The sequence below is a fragment of the Nomascus leucogenys genome, chromosome 3 (assembly GCF_006542625.1).
Source record: "Nomascus leucogenys isolate Asia chromosome 3, Asia_NLE_v1, whole genome shotgun sequence".
Classification (NCBI taxonomy): Eukaryota; Metazoa; Chordata; class Mammalia; order Primates; family Hylobatidae; genus Nomascus; species Nomascus leucogenys.
The window spans coordinates 45,367,397-45,383,378 of NC_044383.1; positions in this window are offsets into that span (position 1 = coordinate 45,367,397).

The window sequence follows — 15,982 nt, forward strand, 5'->3', positions numbered from 1 at the left end:
TTCACTATGCGTTCATCCTTTCCATCTGATTCCTCTTTGTTTCTTTGTTCCCCTTGTTTTGCTCTCTTCTTTTCTTCCAGTTTTTGCCATTTCTTCCTCCCCTTCTATTTTTTTCCTGCCTCTTCTCCTATGCCTAATTCTACATTCTCAAAAAAACCTGGAATATGAATGCAATCACCTTATGATTCATAGTATTTGTACTTCCAGGTTTTAATATATCAGGGTTTTGTGGTGGCTGTTCTTAAAATTTAAAGCTGGAAGCCATCCCAGAGGGATGATCCTGTTTGTTATTCAAGTTGATTGGACAACCCTTATGTTGATTTTCGAAAGTGATGCAAGAATTTAAAACTGGCCATAGCTTTCAGGGATCTCAGTGCTAATAAACTAAAACATGACTTGTTTGGTTTCTTTACACCAATTCCTTACTCTTCCTGTCACACGTGTGCAAAGCCTGGGACCAGGCTGTGTAGTGGACACAACGGAATATAATCAGCAATCCCCACCAAGAGATTCTACTTAGGAGAAGACAAGACCCCTGGAGTGGGAGACAGAGTAGAGGTACATGTTGACAAGGTCACAGGCAGTGAATAAGATGCTCTAATTCGTGAAGCTAGAGAGTCCTAAGAGAAATGTTTCCTTTGGGGAGAAAGGATCCCTGAACAAATACAGAGAAGCTTCAGTCAAATACATCCAGCAATATCCCTCCCCTCCACACCATACCTGGGTTGACCTGGCTGACTTCAGAATCCAAACTGCATATTAGTGTGCTCAGCACAAGTAAGTTCTTACTGTGCAGAAAGCTCAGCAGAACAGAGAAAGAGGTCTCTGGCAGGAGAAAAAAGTCTCAGCAAACATCAGACAATCGGGTGCAGGACCAAACTGCTGTATTTCAGTCTGGAATATATTTGTGTTTTAGCCAGTATCATCTGACCAGGTAAACCAAGGAAGGTAGAATGGTAATATGACTCACGTTTCCTTCTCAATAGACAGTAATTATTGTCCACTCAACAGTTCACAGCAGAATCCCACAAAAGAGCCTGCTAAGGAGAAAGAATCTCTAAGGGGTTGTTAATGTAAAAGGCTAGTTGAATTATGGAACCCTGTGGAATATCTAAGCTTAGAGAGGTTTGGGAACCATTTAGACCAGTTCTTAACTATCTTGGATTTTGGACCTGTTTAAGAAGCTATAGAAAGCTATGGATCTCCTAATAACAACAACAAAGACAACTATGCATATGAGCACGTAGAATCTGCACACCATGTAATGCCTGCTGACCAGCTGCTTGTTTTTGTAAATAAAGTTTTATTGGAACACAGCCTCACCCATTCATTTGTGTATTACCTGTGACTGTTTTGCACTACAACAGTAAAGTGTTTTTGACAGAGATCATATGGCCTGCAAAATCTAAAATAGTTACTATGTAGTCCTTTAAGAAAATGTTTACTGACCCCTGTTTTAGGTTCAACCCCTCCCCCCACACATCTGTCTGTAGACACTCAGGGGTCCAAGGAGAACCTCTAAATCTTAAACCTATCACTTTATGTAAATATGATCTTATCTTTGATCCACACATCTGGTCCATTGTTCCTTGAACCTATGCCACGTTGTAAATCCCTGAAGGCAAGCCTATAACTTTGCACTTAAGAACACATCATCTGCAGTTAGATCTGCGCTTTAATCTAAAGTTTGCCCCTCATTGTGTGACCTTGATGCAGTTAAACAATCTCACTTAGCTTCCTTTGTCATCGGCAAAATGAGTTATTGATAGCTACCTCATAAGATTGTTGTGAGGCTTATGTTCATATAAAACCTTAAGAGAGGGCTGGACACATAATAAGTGCTTAATAAATAATAACAATGATGATATTGATCATAAAGAGGGGAGGAGGAGAGAGCAGAGGGGAGGAAGAGTTTAACCTGGTGCCTCTGAGGCCCCTGTGAAGGCCAGTTTCCTCTGTAGTCACATAGGACACAGGAGAATTGATGATAAGGAGAGTTGGTGGATTGATAGCAAAAGCTTAAAAGTTCTAGGTTGCTTCAAAACCATGAGACAGAATAGCAGTGTCTCCTGGTGACCATCTCTGGGCCACTTTCTCTTTTCCAACTACAGTGAGTAAGTAGACAACATACCTGGGGAAAAGGTGGTTTGCTCTAATGTAGTCCTTGGAAAGACACTAGGAAAGGTCATTACCAGGAGTAGTGATGGTATAAAATAGAAGCATTCTCTGCAAGAACATTGTCTTTTTTCTTAGCAACCATATGTGCTGAATGCAAAGAATTGCACGCTTGGATTGGATTCTGCTGAAGATTAGTGAATCTCCGAAACACTGTGAAAACTAGGACTGAGTTATTTCACACTCCTAAGTGTTTGGCTAAGTATGCAGATTCATTTCCTGTCCCTGGCCTTCATTTTAAAAAGCTCAATTCCTGGTGGGGTCGGTAACATCCTGAATATGCCACTTACTAGATGTATGATCTTGGTCCAATTTCTTTGTCTCTGAGCCACAGGGCCCTCATCTATGAAATGTGGATACAATTTTACCTACTGTAGGATTATTCTGAGGGTTATAGTATGTACATGCAAAGTGTAAGCATTGTGTCCTGTGTAGAGAAAACACTCCATAAATGCTGGCCATTATTATTACTATTATAATAGTAAAATATGATTTAGGAAAATAATCCCCTTTGATAGCCATCACTACATCCATAGGTAGCTTTAGATCTAGCTAGGAAGCCACTTCAGTATTTGTAGAACTCACTGGTGACTGTATTTAAGTGCCACCATAAGGCTGGCCTCTTCAAAAATTCTTACTGACTCTTGAATGAATAAATGCTATCTGTGGTTTGTGGCTGTGCTCTTTCACAGACCTTGCGTGGCACTGTGTTCTCCCCCAGCTGATCCAGCCTCCCCACTCTTGTGATACTTATCCCATGTGTACTTACTTGTTCAATATCTACTTGCTGCCAAAACTGCAATAGCCACAAAAGCGGGATGTGGCACATAGGAGTTACTCAGTAAATATCTGTTGATCCAAAGAATGAATGAATGAACTTAACTAATTAACTTTTTTTATTCTAATATTAGTAAGTACCAAAGGAAAATCTTGCTGACCCAGAATTATCCCACAGAACAAAAATGTACTAACCTCATCCTTAACAGAGGCAATAATTACAATAGTATCTATATTTACTTTATGTGGTTTCTATTCAAAGTCATTAGGTGATTTCAGAAAGTCCTTACTTTATACTACATCCCATTACATTTTGGAAGAGGTGGGGGGAAGGTGGGAGAGTTGCTCTACCATGAGAAATATGGTACTTAAAATGGGCCATCTCTGTGTAGTTGGTGTGTTGTGTATGCACATGTGTGTGCTAGCATGGGAGAGGGGAGGGGAATGGTGCTGTCCTTGTGCAAACAATCAACATAGCTCCTGTAGCAGTGTATTCTGTCATTGTGATTTTATCACCTACCAATTACATGCAAGCAGGGTTTATTGACTGACATTCTTATTTTTTCGATACTTTTTAAATTGAATTGCTCTAAAGGTGGCAAGAGTTAGGCCTAGAGTTAGTTGCACCCACTTCTGCAAGACAGTTACCAACCTCAAACTTGCACTATATATTTTAACCATTACAGTAAGCCATGTTTATTTATCCTTTGGAAAATAATCAAACTATTTTCTGTGAACCAAAAGACTGTCAGAAAACTGAATGTTAATGATACAGAGACCGTTGTGGAGGAAAAAAAATTGGCAAGCATCACCTAATTGAGAAATTGAGATGTTCACCATCATGGCTGAACAGCACTCTAACCAATTAGCTCTATATTATAGGAAAGAGCTACAAGAATGTGCCTAGAAGCAGGAAACCCATTCATTATGTGCCTAAAATCAGGAAACCCACTCACTAAATAAACCATTTTAACCATTAATACTAAGAAATGTCAATAGTTGAAACAATAAAAACATTATAATTATTTCAATAGATGCTGAAAATTTTTGACAAATCTGCTAAAATTTGCTAAAAGTTAAATTTGGCAAACTTTAATATACATAGCTGCTAAAACATGATAAATTCAGAAACGGGGTACTACCTTAAAGGAACAAGGACTTCTATTTTAAAACTATAACAAACATTAAATTAAGAATAAATCTTTTGGCTTAGGATTGACTTGGCGATGCGGGCTCTTTTTTGGTTCCATATGAACTTTAAAGTAGTTTTTTCCAATTCTGTGAAGAAAGTCATTGGTAGCTTGATGGGGATGGCATTGAATCTATAAATTACTTTGGGCAGTATGGCCATTTTCATGATATTGATTCTTCCAACCCATGAGCATGGAATGTTCTTCCACTTGTTTGTATCCTCTTTTATTTCATTGAGCAGTGGTTTGTAGTTCTCCTTGAAGAGGTCCTTCACTTCCCTTGTAAGTTGGATTCCTAGGTATTTTATTCTCTTTGAAGCAATTGTGAATGAGAGTTCACTCATGATTTGGCTCTCTGTTTGTCTGTTATTGGTGTACAAGAATGCTTGTGATTTTTGTACATTGATTTTGTATCCTGAGACTTTGCTGCAGTTGCTAATCAGCTTAAGGAGATTTTGGGCTGAGACAATGGGGTTTTCTAGATATACAATCATGTCATCTGCAAACAGGGACAGTTTGACTTCCTCTTTTCCTAACTGAATACCCTTTATTTCCTTCTCCTGCCTGATTGCTCTGGCCAGAACCTCCAGCACTATGTTGAATAGGAGCGGTGAGAGAGGGCATCCCTGTCTTGTGCCAGTTTTCAGAGGGAATGCTTCCAGTTTTTGCCCATTCAGTACAATATTGGCTGTGGGTTTGTCATAGATAGCTCATATTATTTTGAGATACGTCCCATCAATATCTAATTTATTGAGAGTTTTTAGCATGAAGTGTTGTTGAATTTTGTCAAAGGCCTTTGGCATCACGCTACCTGACTTCAAACTATACTACAAGGCTACAGTAACCAAAACAGCATGGTACTGGTACCACAACAGAGACATAGATCAATGGAACAGAACAGAGCCCTCGGAAATGATGCCGCGTATCTACAACTATCTGATCTTTGACAAACCTGACAAAAACAAGAAATGGGGAAAGGAGTCCCTATTTAATAAATGGTGCTGGGAAAACTGGCTAGCCATATGTAGAAAACTGAAACTGGATCCCTTCCTTACACCTTATACAAAAATTAATTCAAGATGGATTGAAAACTTAAATGTTAGACCTAAAACCGTTAAAATCCTACAAGAAAACCTAGGCAATACCATTCAGGACATAGGCGTGGGCAAGGACTTCATGTCTAAAACACCAAAAGCAATGGCAACAAAAGGCAAAATTGACAAATTGGATCTAATTAAACTAAAGAGCTTCTGCACAGCAAAAGAAACTACCATCAGAGTGAACAGGCAACCTACAGAATGGGAGAAAATTTTTGCAACCTACTCATCTGACAAAGGGCTAATATCCAGAATCTACAATGAACTCAAACAAATTTACAAGAAAAAAACAAACAACCCCATCAAAAAGTGGGCAAAGGACATGAACAGACACTTCTCAAAAGAAGACATTTATGCAGCCAAAAAACACATGAAGAAATGCTCATCATCACTGGCCATCAGAGAAATGCAAATCAAAACCACAGTGAGATACCATCTCACACCAGTTAGAATGGCCATCATTAAAAAAGCAGGAAACAACAGGTGCTGGAGAGGATGTGGAGAAATAGGAACACTTTTACACTGTTGGTGGGACTGTAAACCAGTTCAACCATTGTGGAAGTCAGTGTGGCGATTCCTCAGGGATCTAGAACTAGAAATACCATTTGACCCAGCCATCCCATTACTGGGTATATACCCAAAAGACTATAAATCATGCTGCTATAAAGACACATGCACACGTATGTTTATTGCGGCACTATTCACAATAGCAAAGACTTGGAACCAACCCAAATGTCCAACAACGATAGACTGGATTAAGGAAATGTGGCACATATATACCATGGAATACTATGCAGCCATAAAAAATGATGAGTTCATGTCCTTTGTAAGGACATGGATGAAACTGGAAAACATCATTCTCAGTAAACTATCGCAAGGACAAAAAACCAAACACCGCATGTTCTCACTCATAGGTGGGAATTGAACAATGAGAACTCATGGACACAGGAAGGGGAACATCACACTCCGGGGACTGTTGTGGGGTGGGGGGAGGGGGGAGGGACAGCATTATGAAATATACCTAATGCTAAATGACGAGTTAATGGGTGCAGGAAATCAACATGGCACATGGATACATATGTAACAAACCTGCACATTGTGCACATGTACCCTAAAACCTAAAGTATAATAAAACAAACAAAGAAACAAAAAAAAGAAATATACATAAAAAAAAAGAATAAATCACTAGAACCATCTATATTAAATTAGGGAGAAGTCAAAGATTCTTACATCAATGTTCTAAAATTTCTAGGGTATGCATTAAGGCATGGAAAATATTTAAGAGGTGTGAATGTTGGGAAACAGAAGGCAAAGTGGTTACAAATTGTGTTAATACGATTATACTTCTAGAAAACTCAGGTGAACCAACTTTTAGATTGATGAGAAATAAGTAGAGTGGCTGAATTACAAACATTCAAAGGTCAATAACTCTTCTGTATGCCAAAATAATCAAAGCAAATGTATCTTATATATAATGTTGTTAAGAAAAAACAGAATACAAAGGACTTTTTTTTCTTTTATTATACTTGAAGTTCTAGGGTAACTGTGCACAACGTGCAAATTTGTTACATAGGTATACATGTGCCATGTTGGTTTGCTGCACCCATCAACTCGTCATCCACATTAGGCATTTCTCCCAACGCTATCCCTCCCCGAAACCCCCACACCCCGGCAGGCCCCCTGGTTTGCGATGCTCCCCGCCCTGTGTCCAAGTGTTCTCATTGTTCAATTTCCACCTATGAGTGAGAACATGCGGTGTTTGGTTTTCTGTCCTTGTGACAGTTTCTGAGAATGATGGTTTCCAGCTTCATCCATGTCCCTACAAAGGACATGAACTTATCCTTTTTTATGGCTGCATAGTATTCCATAGTGTGTATGTGCCACATTTTCTTAATCCAGTCTATCATTGATGGACATTTGGGTTGGTTCCAAGTCTTTGCTATTGTGAATAGTGCCACAGTAAACATACGTGTGCATGTGTCTTTATAGTAGGATGATTTATAATCAACAAAGGACTATCTTTAGGATCCAGAATTTATGCAAGGAAATATTTCCAAAATTTTATGGAGTGATATTTTGAAACATTTGAGTAAGAGAGGATATATCATGTCCCTAGAGGGAAATAGCAAATATTATGAATTTTTTCCATTATCCCATGATTAATTTATAGGTTGCACAAAATCACAGTGGGATTTCGTTAACCTGAAAAAATAATTTTAAGTCCACCTGGAAACAAATTAACAGGTAAAAATAACCAACAAATTTGAGCAAGCAGGTAGTAAGTACCTTCCTGCAAAATGGCACTTTTATCTGCTATTATGACATATGATAAAATTAGATAAATAAGCAGTTTACTGTTGATTCAGGAATTGATACAAATCAGTGGAAATAATAACTATAAAATAGCCCCTTAATATGATAACTGAATCAATACAAAACCAATGAGAAAGAGATAATTATTTAACAAATAATTTGAGGAAAATTGGCAAGGTATTTAGTTTTAGAAAAATATCAAATGTGATTCTACCATATATTACTATAATTTCCAGATGGATTAAAGGGATAAATACAAACAAATATATAATACATGCCTCCCCCAAAACCATATAGAGGAAAATATAGATAAATGTTTAACCTATTTCTAGGTTGCAAAAGAAGTTCTAGAAATTAACAAAAGAAATCATGAAGATACAAATTGGTCTACTTGATTATATTTTAAAACTCTTAGAAAACAAAACTAAAAGATTACAGACCAGTTAAGAAAAATACATATACAACAATTTATAATAAAAGTATGCCCCTAATGTAGAGAAAACAACAAAAGTTAAAATTTTAGCTCAATTTTTTAAGGGTTAAAAATGATACAGATAGAGCTAAAGTCCATCTGTTTTATTTTTTGTTTTTCATTATTCGTATGTTTTTGTTTTGTTATTTTTAGAGACAGTGTCTTGCTCTGTCACCTAAGCTGGAGTATAGTGACCTGATCATGGCTCACAGCAGCCTCAACTTCCTAGGCTCAAGGGATGATCCTCCTGCCTCAGCCTTCCGAATAGCTGGGACTACAGGCACACACCCCTACATTAGGCTAATTTTTTTTTTTTTTGTACTGATGAGGTATTACTATGTTGCCCAAGTAAGACTCAAACTCCTGCCATCAAGTGATCTTCTTGCCTCAGCCTCCCAAAGTACTAGGATTACAGATGTGAGCCATTGTGCCCAACTTACATGTCTTTTTAATTGTAGTAACACCACCATATTTTCCTACTTTGATATCATATGTATGTATCCATAAATTATGGTAATGTTCTGTGCGTTAATTTTACAGCATATTGTATGTATTTAGAACTTTATTCCCCCAGTGTTGTATTTTTCGTATTTTTCCATGTCGATATACATAGATATATTTCATTGATTTTTACTACTGTACACTCTTCCATTTTATGAATATATCACAGTTTATTTGTCCATTTCCCCACTGATAGGCATTAGGTTGCTCTAAATTTTTACTGTTGCAACATTGTTGCAATAAATATGTTTGTACATTTCTCTTTTTACCCTTGTGCAAGAGTTTTTATAAGGCAAAATGTTAAAATGTATTAAAACTGAGACCTGTATTCAAAGGAATATGTTAATTTTTTATATATTCTATGTGTTTTAAATAATTAATAATTTGAAGATTAATAGAAGATAACAATTATGAAGAGTGTTTTAAAGCCAACTGATAGAATTTTTTATAACTAAAATAAGTGGGACAAGGTTAGGATAAAGATGTAAAATTGGGGGTCCTGCTTGGTGGCAGCTCCTCAAAAAGTTAGCAAGACCACCTATAGAGCCAGAACCCTCCCCATTCCAAGTCTATATATGTTCGGTGAAAGCAAAGAACCACTATTAGTGTAGACAAGGTGTCAGAGGCCATTGTGGTGGGTGGCACTGGGGTTAAAGGATATTCCTTTGATTTTCAGGTACCAAGTGCTGGTGTGATTCTAGGATGTGCAAAGAGCCCCTGGATGATGGCGATTGGATTTCCCATCTGACTTCCTGGAAATTGGAGCACACAGTCAGGTTTTATATGATTTTTTTTTTTATGATACTACTTCACAGCCTTTAGGATAGCTATTATTTAAAAGCAAAACAAAAAGCAAAACAGAAGATAAATGTTGGCAAGGATGTGGACATATCGGATTCCCTTGTGCAGTGCCGGTGGGAATGTAAAATGATGTAGCTACTATGGAAAATGATATGGCAATTTCTTTAAAAATGAAATATAGAATTGCCATATGATCCACAGTTCCACATCTGGATGTCTATCTATCCAAAAGAAGTGAAAGTAGGGACTTGAACTAACATTTGTACACCAATGTTCACAGCGGCTTTATTCACAACAGCCAAAAGGTGGAAGCAACCCAAGTGTCCATGGATAGATGAATAGATAAATAAAATGTGGTGTAAACATACAATGGACTATTATTTAGCCTTAAAAGGGAAGGAAATTCTGACATGCTGCAATATGGATGAAACTTAAAGTCATTATGCAAAGTGGAATAAGCCTATCACAAAAAATAATATTACATAATTCTACTTATATGAGGAATCTAGAGCAGTCAGTTTCATAGAGACAGAAAATAGAATGGTGGTTGCCAAGGGCTGGGAGAAGAGGGCACTGGAGAGTGAGTGTTTAGTGGGTCAGAGTTTTAGTTTGGGAAGGTAAAAAGTTCTGGAGATGGATGATGGTAATGGGTGCTCAACAGTGTGAATGTACTTAATGCCACAGAACTACCCATTTAAATATGGTTAAAATCATCACTTTTATGTTGTGTATATTTACCACAATAAATAAAGAAGTTGATATTTCTTATACTTACAAAGAGGAGAAGGGCATTTGCAAATCAACAAGAGGTGTGAGGCCCTTCTCTCTAGAAGGCCTCTAAATAGACTCAATCTATTTCTTTATCTTTTAACATCGTGTTTAATGGAAATGCCAAAACAAATGGGAAAAAATACACACACACAAATATATATGAACATGTTTTGCCTCATGAGTAATCAAAATGTGTACATATGTATGTTTATGTATGTGTGTTTATATTTAAAATCATGTTCTGCCTTATGAGTAAACAAAAAGTATACAAATTAAAAACTATAATGAAACATAATTTTTAACCTATCAAATTGGCATTTTTTTTGAATGACTAAATTCTAATCAGGGATTAAAATGACTGGTAGAAGTAAAAGCTTTCACATCCTGTTCGCATAGTAAGTTGGCAATATGTATCAAGTGTTTTCTAAAGCATGTTTTCTAACTCAATAACTTACATCTAGGAATCTGGCTTAAAGAAATAATCCAGGATGCAGACAATGGTTTATTTGCAATATGTTTATTTAAGCATTAGTTATGATAGTGGAAAACTGGAAATAACCTAAATCAACCCTAACAGGAAATGGATGAATAAATTCTAATAGATCAAAACAGTGGAATTTAATGTAGTCATTTTAAAATGTGGGTTTAAAGCAAATTTTTCTATCTGGGATATTTTTTGTGATATAATGTCAAGAGAAAACCCACAATATGTAATGCTAAGTCAAGAATACAGGATGCTTTCCATTTCTAAAAAACATGAAGTGAGTATAACATGCATTTATGTGTGTACATATATTAAGACCAAAAGAAATATTCAATGTCTTCAAGGTGGTGGGATTTTGAAAAATTTTCATTTCTTTCTTTATATTTTTTCTGTATTTTTACAGTGAGCAGTCAGGCAGCCAATTGGCCTTGTGTTGAGGTGCTCCAGAGGGCAGAACCAAGACTAGTAGCAGTAGGAAAGTGATTGAAGCTAATATCAGAAAGAAATTTCCAATAAGCAGAGCTTTTCAATGTGGAGCAGACCTCTGGGAATTTCTTTCTGCCAGCCCAAAACGTTTCCAGCAGAGGCTGGGTGACCACCATCCACAGTGATCCACAGTGGGGAGAGGTCACAAGAACAGTGCATCCCAACCCTGGCTGGGCCACAGCATCACCTGAGGGAGGATAGAATGCAGATTCCTGGGCCATGAACCCTATCTACCTGGATTGAAACTCCAGGGCTGGGGTCTAGGGATATGTATTTGCCTTAAACTTCCCCAAGGAATTCTGAAGCAGCAAGACAAAGCTTATACACCTGAGAATCCCTAGATTAGAGACTTTCAAGGCTGCTTCCAACTTGGAGATTCAAAGCAATTTTGCAATTCGAAGGTCTAGCGACTATTTGAGTATCTATCTTTAAAAAAACAGGGACAACAGTATAGATGCAAAGGGAGGCATGGCTGGGGTTGAAGGATGGAATCATTTGAAGATCAGTACTTTTTCATTCATTTATTTATTCAACCACCAACGACCAAGAGCCTGTGCTGTACTGAGTTCTTCGTTTAAAGCACTTGGGATATGTTAGGGATCAAAACCGTTTCCTGCCCTCATAATGGTCACATTCAGGCCAGGTTAACATAAAACATGGATTCTTGGGCCCAGGAATGACTGAATTAGAATCCCTGGAGAGGGACCCAAGAAACCATGTTCTATAAATGTTCCCAAGGTGCTGCCTATATACACTAATGCAATGTTGTTTTTCAAAATATGGGCTTTGACTCATAAGTGGTTTGTTATAGTAATTTAGTGAGTCAAGAAGTTTTTTTAAAAAATTAAAATAACAGAAAAAAGAACAGGAAAAGGAAAGGAAAATTAGAATGCTGACACATGGAAACAGTAACTTGTTTCATAAAGCTTCTGTTTCTGTGCCCTGGGCCACAATGTAAACTGGGTTTCAGATGGAAAACCATTGCTAGAAAATATGATATATAAAATACATCATTGCTCTAGTCCTCTCTAACCCCTGCACGCAACAGTTTTGTTTTAGTCCAAATCTGGAGCTAAGATGCTGGGGCACACTGACCACCTTGAGGAGGGACAGGCTGTTCTGGGAATTTGACTCACTGGGAATATCCCTGCTATAATGCCACTTCCTTTTTCTTTTGGATTGAGCCTAGGGCTGCACTCTTGCACAGATGGTAAAGTCTCCAGCACATGTTGCATCATTTTCTTTGGTAGACATGACAGAGCACTGCACACTATCTGTCCTGGCCTTTGTGGCAGAGTTAGAGCCGTATACAGAAAGGAACTCCTGGGACCCATTGCTTCCATTTGCTAGGCTGCTTTTTAGGGGAAGAAGAGTGTAGGGCTTATACAACCAATTTTCCAGGCCAAGTCCTGGGTATTTGATTTGGGCCCTTCATATCAGGTCCAAACCATATGCAACCCATACTTTGCAACCAAGATGAAAGATACCAATTGTTTTAAATCAAAATGAAACAAGACGGGGTGAACAAACCCACATAAGACAAGCTGAAAAGTCCTCCCAGGCTCTCTGAGAACCCAAGAGCCTGCTGAGCTGAGCAGACCAGGGATGTTCCTGTGGTTTACTTGTTTGCTGTCACGGAAGTTTTGCTGTCACTAAGAAGAAAAATCCAAAGGCTAATTCAGCATAAATGGTCCCCTTGGCTGCATTGAGGGCACTCACAGGTGAGTCATAAACAGTGTTGAAAAGTAGAGATCCACCCTAGAGGCCTGAGACAGGCTGCTTTTATCTCCAGCTCAGAGCAAGAAGAATGTCTCAGAAGGAACTGAAAATGGAATTACTCAAACTGAAAACTGCTGTCCTCACAAGGAGGATTCCTTTCCTGACCCAAATCTGGGAAGTGCCACTGGTAAACCCCCAGAAATGAATTTGCTCATCAGTGAAGGACAGAGCTAGATATTCTCAGATGTACCCAGTGACATTTTCACAGCATTAGAAGCCAAGCCTCCTTCACCTCAAACCAAATCACTGAAATGCTTGATTCTATGCAGCTGTGGTAGAAATGCCCTGTATCAAAGGCAGGCTCCAGTACCACAAGCCAAAGATAAATAACAGAGGAAATGATCAAGACCATGACCTCTTGATGACCCCCTGGAGCTAAATCTTTGCTAGACCTCAGAATATCAAACAGGCCACCAGCCCGCCCAGAGCAGTTCATGAACAGCATGGAAGCCACCTCGGCCTGCGAGAGCCTGGCTCTCTAGAAACTTGAGACATCCCAAAGGAATTTCTTGTTTTATCCTCCCAAACAGGGGTTTGTTAATTCTTTCTTCAAGTGAAGAAACCCTTTCCAAATAAACGTACCCAGAAAAGGTATTTTCCATTTACTTGGAAGTTGGGGTTGTATGTGTCTCTTGTCCAGTGGTGAACTATTAGTATTTTGAAAAATGTGTTCTCCCACCAACTAGCAAAAAAAATGAAAGAGAAATACAAGGGCCTTCTCCTACTGGAGATTTTGATTATAGATTCAAACAGGCAAACATTATGGAGTGTTTACTATTGGACAAGTATTGAGCTAAGTTCTCAGAGGATCCTGAGTGGAACCAGACTCAAGTTGCTCACAGAGGGAAGCAGTGGGCAGGCTGAAGCTTAGGTTTCTTTCTCAAATCAGGGTCATAGCACCTGAAGGAAACTCTGGGCCACCACTTCCAGTTTAGGAACCCCTGAGGCACAAGACAGCAACTGAGGCTGAAGGGACCCAGTATCTAACAAGCAAGACTTGTCCCCTAAATTGCCTGAAGACTGAGGCAAGTCAGCTAAATCCTCAGAATAAAGGATGTGGAGAGCAGCCAGGAGACACCACCTGATGCTCAAGGAGAAGGAGATCTTGACTGCACTTGACCGCACTAGGAGAGCAAACAGGTCTAATTTGCATCTCTTAGCTGTAAGACTCACCATGGAGTACAAAGGTCGATCGACAGAGATGATGGTAGAAATAAGTGTCATTGTTTCGTTTACTCCTCTCTCCTCTTGTCAAAGAGATAATCTCTCTCCCCAAACCTAAGAGGGCCTCAAAGTTTAGAAGACTCATGTTCCCAGCTGGCTTAAAGAAATGACTCTTCTTCTCAGGGCTTTGTCAGAAATATGAAGGATTTGGTGAGACAAGTGGATTTCAAACTGCACTATAAGCTGGGTGTGGTCGCGCACACCTGGAGTCCCAGCTACTCGGGAGGCTGAGACAGGAAAATCACTTCAACCCAGGAGGCGGAGGTTATAATGAGACAAGATCTTGCCACTGCACTCCAGCCTGGGCAACAGAGCGAGACTCTGTCTCAAAAAATAATAATAATGATAAAATAAAATAACAAACTGTGCTATAGTCATAGAAGTTATATTCAAATAAAATCTTCTATTGTTGTTTACATAAATCAAGTCCAAAGAAGAGCAGCACTACAAGTTAAAGAAGGACCATATTGCATTCCTCTAAGGCCCCCTCAAAGCAGTGTAAGCCATGGATAAAGGAGACTTCTCAGGCCCCTGTTGCCCAATTCTGTAACCCTTTTTTAGATGCCCCTCAGACATCCATGACTTCTGTCTTTGGCCTGTTGTGGGGCAGTCACCCAAATAATGGATCAAGACCTTGTAAACCCGGAGCCTCCTGTTTCAGCAGGAGTCAGTTAGGCCAGGCCCTAGTTTGATGATGGGTAAGAATGACGGCTCAGACCTGCCTAATATCGCTGTCACTTTGGTTTTTCTGCCAAAGCATCAAGCAAGCAGTGAAAAAACATGAAATTAGGGAGGGAAGACTAATAAAATAATTTTATGCATAGGACCTCAGCTTAGTATACTAGCCCTATTTACATATAGACAACCTATTCTCAGGAATCTCATTGTAAATACTCCTTGATTCAGAGAAGTATCAATTCATATCCACTCCCTGTGAATGCCAAACCAGGGCCCTGTGTATGAAAATATTTTATTCAATCTCATGGTTGTCAAATATGTTTAAAAGTGGCCAAAGAAGTCTGAAAGATTTGATGCACCTGAATTTTGCATTATATTGCTTTCTCCCCAAAGAGGATATGTCTCTTTGAGTTTCATTGATCTTTATTATAGATTCCAGCAATTTTCTGACTCTAGTGAACATTTGTTGATTGTCCCCCTAACATCAGGGGTTAACAGCCTTTCTTTCCAGAGATTTCATTTGAGTAGGCTTTCTTTCACTACCCTCAGTCCATGTGGCCTGGGGTGGGGCAAGGCACCCTGTACTGGAGTGGTCAGAACCCCTAAGCCTGAGTTAGTCGGTGCTTCATATTGTGTTGGCCACACCAACTGGTTCAGAGGTAAAATAAACTTGAAATAAATTCATTCTGTCAGACTGGGACTCAGAACATTGCAAGAGTTTCCCACTGGACTTGAAGCAAAAGATCTGAGCCAAAGCTGCTGGTAGCCATGCCACTCTCTGGGGCAAGTCTAGAGCTGCCAGGGCCCCCATAGGAAGGTCAAGAATAAAGTTAACACAGAGGATAGGAGAGCTAAGAGATGGAGATAAACTGAGACCTGATGGCATCATTTGAGCTCTGAATTCAGCCCTGGCCTGTCTACCTGTAGGAATCAATAAGTTCTTCTTTCGCTTAAGCCATCCTGATTCATTTCTGAAACTGTCATTCTAGTGAGAGAGATATACAGCATGCAGGGGCCATGGAATCAACCCCCCACAGCCACCTCCCACATGGTCCTATTGCATGGTTTGGCCATGTCTCATCATTGGGAATTGTCTGTTCATTTGTTTTTCCCCAACCTGGCAAGGTACCACATCCTTGAAGGTGAGGAGGGCATCTGGAAATATATGGAGAGCTTTCAAGTTTTTTCAATGACTGGGAAGTGGGGAACACAAGTGACATTTAATGGACACAGG